Genomic DNA, 11,842 nt, shown 5'->3' with positions numbered 1-11,842 from the left:
TCCACTAAGCACCTTTAGCACCTTATCCTCAAATGATGAATTATGTGAGGGTTGTGGAGATGATGGTAGCTCATTCCTATAGGCATTTTGTTGCATATTAAATGGAGGCCTATAAGGTATTTGATTAGAGGGATTGGGCATTAAGTTTTGCCATGAAAAATTGGGGTGGTTTCGCCATCTTGGGTTGTAGGCATTGGAATATGGATCATTACCCAATTTAGAGACTCCTTGGGCCAAATGTGCATGCTTCTTAACACACTCAGGGTATTGTGTAGCCAAATAGCAGTCAGTGACATGATGGGATAGGCTAGAACATAAAGCACATGCTTCAATTTGATTAGTTGGAGAAGAACTTGTAGGAAGTGGAGATGGGGTTTGTTGTCCTAATGACAAGAGATAATCCAATTTCTTAGATAGCAAGTCAACCTTAGCACTCATCTCAACGGTAGGATTGATCTCATAGAGACCACTCCTCTTTGGTTGCCCAATGGATGGAATCTCAATCCTAGCTGTTGAAGCATGGTGTTGGGAGTTTTCACTAAGGGTCTCAAAAAGTTCCCATGCCTCATTCTCATTCTTGTGCATGAAAGTCCCACCACAAGAAGAATCAACCATTTGCCTATGTCGGTCTCTAAGGCCATCATAAAAGCATTGAACCAATTGCCATTTAGGAATAGCATGGTGGGGGCACTTTCTAGGTAATTCTTTAAATCTTTCCCAGGCCTCATGAAATTGTTCTCCTTCTTGTTGGGAGAAATTCGTTATCGCTCTCCTAATGCTATTGGTACGGCCAATAGGGAAGAACTTTTTAAGGAACTCCTGTTACATTTCTACCCAACTGGAAATTTTAACATTGTCAAAAAAATGAAGCCAATGCTTAGCTTTATCTTTAAGGGAGAATGGGAAAAGAAGTAACCTTAAAGCATCAACTGAGAGGTTTTGAATTTTAACCATGGAGGACACCTCTAAAAACGCATCTAAGTGCTTATAAGGCTCTTCATTGGCAAGTCCATAAAAAGATGGTAGCATTTGAATCACACTAGATTTGATCTCATATTGAGCCGCCTCTATGTTAGGCAACTTAATACAAGAAACCGAAGTATATATCGTAGGAATGAAATGCTCACTCAAGGGCCTCATTGGAGGCTCATAGTTTGCCATGGTTCTTTGCCTTCTAAGGGTGGCCGAAGTCTCTTCTAACTCTAAGTCAAGTGGAGTCAACTCAGGGTTTAGGGATGGACGACCATGCATACACACAGAAGAAGAAGAAGAAAAAAAAGAAGCTAAATAAGAAAAATTCAAAGAAAATAACTATAGCAAAAGGGAGAGTCTAGGACGTACCTTGTACATCTTGGTGCTTCCAGGGTGTAGTGTAAAGATTGATTGGTGTGCTTCCTTCAATATTTCCTTCTTAAGATCTTCATTTGCTGGCACACACAATCTACCTCTAAACAATAAAGCACCATCCAAAGATATACCAAAGTCGGGATCCGACTCAGGATTCAAAGAAATCTTCTCAACCTTGTCCTTAAGTTCTAGATCAGAACTCTGCAAAGCAACAATCTTATCTCTAAGACCAGACCTTGCCATCATAGCAGAAAGAACAACAACATAATTCTCAGGAACAACTTCCAAATCAAAACTCTCAATAGAAGCCAACAAGGGTAGACTCAAAGCATTCAAATCCAAAACCTTCTTCTGAATCTTCCTACTAAGAGCATCAACAACAACGTTTGCCTTACCAGGGTGATACTGAATATCACAATCATAATCAGAGACTAGTTTCAACCATCTTCTTTGCCTCATGTTTAACTCTTTCTGGGTAAAGAAGTATTTCAAACTCTTATGATCCGTGAATATGGCAATTTTCTCACCATAGAGGTAATGTCTCCAAATCTTCAAAGCAAAAACAATAGCGGCAAGCTCTAAATCATGAGTGGGGTAATTCCGCTCATAATCCTTCAATTGCCGAGAGGCATAGGCTACAACCTTACCGTGTTGCATTAGTACACAACCCAAACCAATCTTCGACGCATCAGTATAGACTGTCATACCGCCAGAACTATCAGGTATAGTCAAAACCGGGGCACTTGTCAGTCTATCCTTCAATTCTAGGAAATTCTTCTCACAAGCGTCAGACCAAACAAACTTCTCTTCTTTCCGGGTTAACTTAGTCATAGGAGCAGCTAACCGAGAAAAGTTCTCAATAAACCTTTTGTAGTAACCTGCCAGACCAAGGAAACTTCTTATTTCCGTTATAATCTTCGGTCTTTCCCAATCAAGAATCGCTTGGACTTTTTCAGGATCAACACGAATACCTTCAGCAGAAACCACATGGCCGAGGAATACTACACTCTTGAGACAGAAATCACACTTGCTAAACTTAGCATAAAGTTTCTTTTCTCGTAGTCTTTGCAAAGTGAAATTTAGATGCCTTTCATGCTCTTCTTCACTTTTTGAATAAATCAAAATACCGTCAATGAAGACAATCACAAACTTATCGAGCACATCATGAAAGACTCGGTTCATGAGGTCCATGAACACAGCAGGAGCATTAGTCAATCCAAAAGGTATGACTCGGAATTCATAATGGCCGTACCTTGTTCGGAAAGCTGTCTTGAAGACATCACTTGACTTCACTTTCAACTGGTGATACCCAGACCTTAAGTCAATCATTGAGAACACAGCTGCACCCTTCAATTGATCAAAGAGATCGTCAATCTGGGGCAGCGGGTATCTATTCTTGATAGTCAACTTATTCAACTCACGGTAATCAATGCACAAACGCATACTACCATCCTTCTTTTTGACGAACAAGACCGGAGCTCCCCAAGGTGACACACTAGGTTGTATGAAACCTCTTTCAATGAGTTCATTTAACTGGTTTTGCAACTCTTTTAACTCAGTAGGAGCCATCCTATACGGAGCCTTAGATATCGGAGCGGCACCAGGGACGAGATCAATAGAAAACTCAACATCCCTATCTGGAGGCACTCCCGATAGATCATCAGGGAAGACATCAACAAAGTCACAGACAACCTTGACTTCGTCAACTCTTTTCTCCACTTTTCTCTTGCCTTCAGAAGAAGCATCATCTACTATGGTGTAGATTTGCATCAGTGCGGACAATATCTTTTTACAAACCCTTCTTTTCTCACCTTGAAATTCAAAAACTGAACCTACGCAAGTATGGAATTGAATCTTTCTCGAGGAGCAAAGAAATACAGCTTTGTGGGCTGTTAACCAGTCAATTCCCAAAATAACATCGAAGTCTTTCATATCAAGAAGTACCAAATTAGCTTCTAAGTTCATCTTACCAACCAACACAGGACATTTAACTAATCCTTTATCTAATTTCACAATAGGACCAGTAGGTGTACTAATCAATAAACAACTAGACAATTTCTCAGGGATTAGGTCAGTCTTCTTAGTGAATGCAGATGATATGAACGAATGAGATGCACCCGTATCAAATAAAACAAATGCAGGAAAAGAAGCAACTGACAATGTACCTGTGATCACATCATGGCTTCCATCTTGCTCAGTACTAGAGATACTGAACACTCTACCAGAGGGAGGAGCAGGAGCACTCTTCACCACTGGGATAGGCTGCTGGACAAGCCTCTTCGGACAATCACGAGCAAAATGACCGGACTGCTTATAGAAGAAGCAAACAGAATTGCTCGGTCGTACCGGAGCAGCTGCAATAGGAGGCTTCTGAACAAAAGGCTTAGGATTCGCATTCACTGGCCTAGCACTTGCATTCACTGGTGGTCGATTCCCGCCATACTGAAATTGACCAGGCTGTCAAAAACTAGGGCTTTGACCTATACTCCTAGGCTGAAAAGCAAGAGTGGGATAGGGTGTAGGTCTCACAAAGCGCCGATCATTACGATCCACCAAACCAGGGTTTCTAGACTGCCAAGGCCTTTGCGCGCGAGCATTCTCCTTTTCATTTTCTTCCAACTTCTTCGAGTTCTGCACCACTTGGGCATAGCTCACTATAGGCTGGACAGTGAGATAGCCTTTAATGACAGGGCGCAATCCCTTAAAGAACTTCTTCGCCTTAGCAATATTAGGCTTCAGAGAATCAGGAGCAAAGAAATGAAGTTCCTCAAACTTCTGTTGGTACTCTAACACACACAAGGATCCTTGTGCGAAAACCATGAACTCAGCTTCCTTCGCATCCTTTACTGCCTCAGGAAAATAATTCATGCAAAAAGCCTCTTTGAATAAATCCCAAGTTACAACACCTGCATTCAAACCTTCTAAAACAGGCCGAGTGCAAGTCCACCAAGCATCGGCTTCATGTTGCAACTTTTGTTCAGCAAACAAAATCTTTTGTGCTTCGGAGCATTGCAGATGACGAAAAGTCTTTTCCAACTCACGAATCCACTTGTTAGGGAACAAGAGATCCTTGGCAACACCAGTAAAGTTGGGTACTTGCATCTTCAGAAAACTCTCCATCAAAGCAGTACGAGGAGTTCCAAAGAAGGCCACCCGCATTCGGAACTCGCGGCATGAGGATTCACATTAACACCAGCACCAGTCTCATTATGCAGTGTCATGAAACCCGTCAACATCTAATTAAACTGAGCTGCTTGCTGTTGCATCATATTGCCCATGATGTTGGCAATATCATGAAAGCTTCCGACATTCGTAGCACCTGGTATGTCCCGGGTACCTTGGTCACCAAAGGTGAAACCCAGCCCTAACCTAACCCCGACCTTGACCCGGTAACCCGGTTGTTTTTAGGTCCGAAGACCCGGAGTAAAGAAAGAAGCCAACTATGGGCCATCTCAAGAGAAGACATGGTGTTTGACTCCAACCCATGGATATTGTTGATGGAGTTCCATACTTGGATGTCCGTGTAGATTTGGAAAGGAAGGCTGCAGCTTGAATCCGAAGATGAGATTAGTTGAAGGACTTGGAGTATTATCTGATTTGGTTTCAAGGTATTTCTTCACACTTGACTTGTTACTTGATGTGTATGCAAAAGCCCATAAGGTTTAAAGCCCATTTGATCCTCCAAATCCCTGATTATTCCTTACTGTCTGCCTTGGTCGACTGACTGGTCGAGTGGGCCACTCGACCAAAGGAAGGTGAAATCCGAGAAATTGTAATTTTAGGGTTTTTCACTCTTATTTAAACCCTACTTCGAGTTTCCTAGTTACGGCAGCCTCCTAAACACTTTTTGAACGTGAGAAGATCTCTCCGAAACTCTCTCTGGTGATTTCGAAGATTCCTCTGCAGATCTGAAGCCTCTCTTCTCTATTTTTACAATTCAAGGTTAGTATCTCTTCTGAATTATTAATTCTCTTTTCTTGATCTTGTTCTTGATTGAGATCAGGAAGTTGATGCTGCATCCTTGCAACCATCCCTTCGTGATCTCCTTCGTTTCTTTGAGATCTATGATCATCATCATGATCTCAACCCTAGCCGAAGATTTTCTTGAAACCCTAACCCTTGCTTGAGTTCTGGAAACTCTTGTTAACCTCCCATGCGAGGGAAACCTCATGGGTAATATTTCTAGTAACCTAAATTAGTTTTCCTATGATTTTCTTATTGCCTTTGTCCAATTATTTAATTTTCTTTCATTCTGTGATCTCAACCTTTTTATGGGAACCATAAGGTTGAAACCCTAAATTCTTGGGTTAAATCAAGAACCCAAATTTTCCCATGACTTGATGTTTTTATCTTACTATATGATCCTAATATACCTTAGGAAGTTCCCCTTCGAATTTCGGATCATTCCGACTTCAAACGAAGAAGTTATGGCCAAAGCAGTCTGTACAATTTCGTACTGACTTGCTTGGTCGAGTGCTTGGTCAATTGGGCCAGTCTACCAAGCACTCGACCAAAGTAGTCAGTAGCTTCGTTTTTCGCCCAAATTGACTCGTTTGCTCTTCGATCTTTTAGGCATCTTTCCTAATGTTATATCTATGATTGTTAGGAGTCTATTTGCTAAGTTTGGAGTTGCTCTCTTTGATCTTTGGATCATCTTCTTCGATATTCAGGTAAGGACAGTTAATTCCTTAACTGCATAGATTACTTGTTCTCTGATTTCTACCTTATGAAACTATGAGATTACTTACTGTTATTATAATTTAATTCTGATCTCTTACTGTGAGATCAGTAGCACTTATTTATATTATCTTTTTCATTATTCATGTTATATGAGTTACTTATTACTGCTTAATCTGATTTTGCTTTTACATTCTCTTGCATATGATGAACTGTTGGTTGTGTATGTCATGACTGATCTGAGAATGTGTTTGGTTTGGGAATGAGGAGTATCCTATTGATGCTTCTGTCCTTAGACATCGGAAGGAATAGTATGGGCTGTTTTCCGAAGATGCCCATCGACGCTTTCCCGAATCAATGGTTGTCATACCTAGGGCTGTCTAGCAGTGTTTGGCTTGGATATACCCCTGTTATATCAGACCCGAATCGGAAGGGTATTGAGACCGAACGACCCGTGGTAGCAATGGGGATTCGTGGGCACTCAAGACCGGTGAAAAGATTCGTGAGACGACATGGATCACATTGTGGATACTCGAAATAGGCCATTTATTGGAGGGTTGCATATGGCTAGACTTGGGCTCATGGGCGCTCAAGACCGGTGAAATGATCCGTGAGGGGACATGAGAGCTTCCCGTTTACCATATGTGGATAACCAATAGGGTTGATGAGTCCGTAGTCAGGGACTATTAGGACTCTAGTGGAAAGGATACCGGAAAGGATTGTCAGGGACGAGGAATGGAAGTATCTGGACCTGAGTTGATGTAACTGAGTAGATGACTTGCATTGGGCTAGGTTTTTCCCTGACATGCGCCGGTACTTATGCCAAACGGTTGTGAGAGAGTGTGTTGACTTAACCCCTTACCATGGTTTGATGTGGACTTTACCCATTACCAACCGGCTGCTCAAGACCGGTGAAATGATCCGTGAGAGAATCCAAGATATCTTAAATGGTTGAGGATGTGAGTGGACTTACCCAAAGAAGTACGGTGCTATGACTTAAAGCATGTCTGCCATAGAGACCAGCATACATAGAGTTAGATGCATACATACATTATTTGTTTCATATTGCATTGCATCTTGTTATGGTTTGCTTCCATGTTATTTATGTTGTTATGGATTAACTTGCCTTACTGAGTTTCTTTCGAAACTCATTCCTTTTTTTTGTACAATCTTTTGTTAGACTTCTCTACAGGTTTGAATACTATGACAATAAGTATGAGTAAGCACAAAGTGAACAAGATGAAGACTGAAGAAGAAGAAGAGCTGACTAAAGATGTGGATTAGATTTCTTTTGTTTCTTCTAGACTTATCTTTTACTTTACTTGTATTAGCTTAGAGCTACCTTCCACATCTTTAGTCAGCTCTTCTTCTTCTTCAGTCTTCATCTTGTTCACTTTGTGCTTACTCATACTTATCGTCATAGTATTCAAACCTGTAGAGAAGTCTAACAAAAGATTGTACAAAAAAAAAGGAATGAGTTTCGAAAGAAACTCAGTAAGGCAAGTTAATCCATAACAACATAAATAACATGGAAGCAAACCATAACAAGATGCAATGCAATGTGAAACAAATAATGTATGTATGCATCTAACTCTATGTATGCTGGTCTCTATGGCAGACATGCTTTAAGTCATAGCACCGTACTTCTTTGGGTAAGTCCGCTCACATCCTCAACCATTTAAGATATCTTGGATTCTCTCACGGATCATTTCACCGGTCTTGAGCAGCCGGTTGGTAATGGGTAAAGTCCACATCAAACCATGGTAAGGGGTTAAGTCAACACACTCTCTCACAACCGTTTGGCATAAGTACCGGCGCATGTCAGGGAAAAACCTAGCCCAATGCAAGTCATCTACTCAGTTACATCAACTCAGGTCCAGATACTTCCATTCCTCGTCCCTGACAATCCTTTCCGGTATCCTTTCCACTAGAGTCCTAATAGTCCCTGACTACGGACTCATCAACCCTATTGGTTATCCACATATGGTAAACGGGAAGCTCTCATGTCCCCTCACGGATCATTTCACCGGTCTTGAGCGCCCATGAGCCCAAGTCTAGCCATATGCAACCCTCCAATAAATGGCCTATTTCGAGTATCCACAATGTGATCCATGTCGTCTCACGGATCTTTTCACCGGTCTTGAGCGCCCACGAATCCCCATTGCTACCACGGGTCGTTCGGTCTCAATGCCCTTCCGATTCGGGTCTGATATAACAGGGGTATATCCAAGCCAAACACTGCTAGACAGCCCTAGGTATGACAACCATTGATTCGGGAAAGCGTCGATGGGCATCTTCGGAAAACAGCCCATACTATTCCTTCCGATGTCTAAGGACAGAAGCATCAATAGGATACTCCTCATTCCCAAACCAAACACATTCTCAGATCAGTCATGACATACACAACCAACAGTTCATCATATGCAAGAGAATGTAAAAGCAAAATCAGATTAAGCAGTAATAAGTAACTCATATAACATGAATAATGAAAAAGATAATATAAATAAGTGCTACTGATCTCACAGTAAGAGATCAGAATTAAATTATAATAACAGTAAGTAATCTCATAGTTTCATAAGGTAGAAATCAGAGAACAAGTAATCTATGCAGTTAAGGAATTAACTGTCCTTACCTGAATATCGAAGAAGATGATCCAAAGATCAAAGAGAGCAACTCCAAACTTAGCAAATAGACTCCTAACAATCATAGATATAACATTAGGAAAGATGCCTAAAAGATCGAAGAGCAAACGAGTCAATTTGGGCGAAAAACGAAGCTACTGACTCCTTTGGTCGAGTGCTTGGTAGACTGGCCCAATCGACCAAGCACTCGACCAAGCAAGTCACGAAATTGTACAGACTGCTTTGGCCATAACTTCTTCGTTTGAAGTCGGAATGATCCAAAATTCGAAGGGGAACTTCCTAAGGTATATTAGGATCATATAGTAAGATAAAAACATCAAGTCATGGGAAAATTTGGGTTCTTGATTTAACCCAAGAATTTAGGGTTTCAACCTTATGGTTCCCATAAAAAGGTTGAGATCACAGAATGAAAGAAAATTAAATAATTGGACAAAGGCAATAAGAAAATCATAGGAAAACTAATTTAGGTTACTAGAAATATTACCCATGAGGTTTCCCTCGCATGGGAGGTTAACAAGAGTTTCCAGAACTCAAGCAAGGGTTAGGGTTTCAAGAAAATCTTCGGCTAGGGTTGAGATCATGATGATGATCATAGATCTCAAAGAAACGAAGGAGATCACGAAGGGATGGTTGCAAGGATGCAGCATCAACTTCCTGATCTCAATCAAGAACAAGATCAAGAAAAGAGAATTAATAATTCAGAAGAGATACTAACCTTGAATTGTAAAAATAGAGAAGAGAGGCTTCAGATCTGGAGAGGAATCTTCGAAATCACCAGAGAGAGTTTCGGAGAGATCTTCTCACGTTCAAAAAGTGTTTAGGAGGCTGCCGTAACTAGGAAACTCGAAGTAGGGTTTAAATAAGAGTGAAAAACCCTAAAATTACAATTTCTCGGATTTCACCTTCCTTTGGTCGAGTGGCCCACTCGACCAGTCAGTCGACCAAGGCAGACAGTAAGGAATAATCAGGGATTTGGAGGATCAAATGGGCTTTAAACCTTATGGGCTTTTGCATACACATCAAGTAACAAGTCAAGTGTGAAGAAATACCTTCAAACCAAATCAGATAATACTCCAAGTCCTTCAACTAATCTCATCTTCAGACAACTGCAGCTTCCTTTCCAAATCTACACAGACATCCAAGTATGGAACTCCATCAACAATATCCATGGGTTCAAAGTCAAACACCATGTCTTCTACTGAGATGGCCCATAGTTGGCTTCTTTCTTTACTCCGGGTCTTCGGACCTAAAAACAACCGGGTTACCAGGTCAAGGTCAGGGTTAGGTTAGGGCTGGGTTTCACACTGGTGACCAAGGTACCCAGGACATACCAGGTGCTACGAATGTTGGAAGCTTTCATGATATTGCCAACATCATGGGCAATATGATGCAACAGCAAGCAGCTCAGTTTAATTAGATGTTGACGGGTTTCATGACACTGCATAATGAGACTGGTGCTGGTGTTAATGTGAATCCTCATGCCGCAGTTCCGAATGCGGGTGGCCTTGCTGGAACTCCTCGTACTCGCCTGATGGAGAGTTTTCTGAAGATGCAAGTACCCAACTTTACTGGTGTTGCCAAGGATCTCTTGTTCCCTAACAAGTGGATTCGTGAGTTGGAAAAGACTTTTCGTCATCTGCAATGCTCCGAAGCACAAAAGATTTTGTTTGCTGAACAAAAGTTGCAACATGAAGCCGATGCTTGGTGGACTTGCACTCGGCCTGTTTTAGAAGGTTTGAATGCAGGTGTTGTAACTTGGGATTTATTCAAAGAGGCTTTTTGCATGAATTATTTTCCTGAGGCAGTAAAGGATGCGAAGGAAGCTGAGTTCATGGTTTTCGCACAAGGATCCTTGTGTGTGTTAGAGTACCAACAGAAGTTTGAGGAACTTCATTTCTTTGCTCCTGATTCTCTGAAGCCTAATATTGCTAAGGCGAAGAAGTTCTTTAAGGGATTGCGCCCTATCATTAAAGGCTATCTCACTGTCCAGCCTATAGTGAGCTATGCCCAAGTGGTGCAGAACTCGAAGAAGTTGGAAGAAAATGAAAAGGAGAATGCTCGCGCAAAGGCCTTGGCAGTCTAGAAACCCTGGTTTGGTGGATCGTAATGATCGGCGCTTTGTGAGACCTACACCCTATCCCACTCTTGCTTTTCAGCCTAGGAGTATAGGTCAAAGCCCTAGTTTTCGACAGCCTGGTCAATTTCAGTATGGCGGGAATCGACCACCAGTGAATGCAAGTGCTAGGCCAGTGAATGCGAATCCTAAGCCTTTTGTTCAGAAGCCTCCTATTGCAGCTGCTCCGGTACGACCGAGCAATTCTGTTTGCTTCTTCTATAAGCAGTCCGGTCATTTTGCTCGTGATTGTCCGAAGAGGCTTGTCCAGCAGCCTATCCCAGTGGTGAAGAGTGCTCCTGCTCCTCCCTCTGGTAGAGTGTTCAGTATCTCTAGTACTGAGCAAGATGGAAGCCATGATGTGATCACAGGTACATTGTCAGTTGCTTCTTTTCCTGCATTTGTTTTATTTGATACGGGTGCATCTCATTCGTTCATATCATCTGCATTCACTAAGAAGACTGACCTAATCCCTGAGAAATTGTCTAGTTGTTTATTGATTAGTACACCTACTGGTCCTATTGTGAAATTAGATAAAGGATTAGTTAAATGTCCTGTGTTGGTTGGTAAGATGAACTTAGAAGCTAATTTGGTACTTCTTGATATGAAAGACTTCGATGTTATTTTGGGAATTGACTGGTTAACAGCCCACAAAGCTGTATTTCTTTGCTCCTCGAGAAAGATTCAATTCCATACTTGCGTAGGTTCAGTTTTTGAATTTCAAGGTGAGAAAAGAAGGGTTTGTAAAAAGATATTGTCCGCACTGATGCAAATCTACACCATAGTAGATGATGCTTCTTCTGAAGGCAAGAGAAAAGTGGAGAAAAGAGTTGACGAAGTCAAGGTTGTCTGTGACTTTGTTGATGTCTTCCCTGATGATCTATCGGGAGTGCCTCCAGATAGGGATTTTGAGTTTTCTATTGATCTCGTCCCTGGTGCCGCTCCGATATCTAAGGCTCCGTATAGGTTGGCTCCTATTGAGTTAAAAGAGTTGCAAAACCAGTTAAATGAACTCATTGAAAGAGGTTTCATACAACCTAGTGTGTCACCTTGGGGAGCTCCG

The 11,842-nt window shown here is 41.6% G+C and overlaps 1 non-coding gene across 1 annotated transcript; it reads left to right on the top strand.

The window, feature by feature from the left end:
* The first annotated feature begins 673 nt into the window (after positions 1-673).
* LOC148999079 (small nucleolar RNA R71) lies at positions 674-780 on the top strand. Its single transcript, XR_016171033.1, has one exon. It is a non-coding gene; the product is annotated as a small nucleolar RNA R71 (small nucleolar RNA).
* The last annotated feature ends 11,062 nt before the right edge of the window (positions 781-11,842 follow it).

Source organism: Hakea prostrata, unplaced genomic scaffold, assembly GCF_041222555.1.
Source record: "Hakea prostrata isolate BN-2017 unplaced genomic scaffold, UWA_Hpros_2 contig_48, whole genome shotgun sequence".
Lineage (NCBI taxonomy): Eukaryota > Viridiplantae > Streptophyta > Magnoliopsida > Proteales > Proteaceae > Hakea > Hakea prostrata.
The sequence above is the reverse complement of the archived record's forward strand: the minus strand, read 5'-3'. Positions and strand labels throughout refer to the sequence as shown.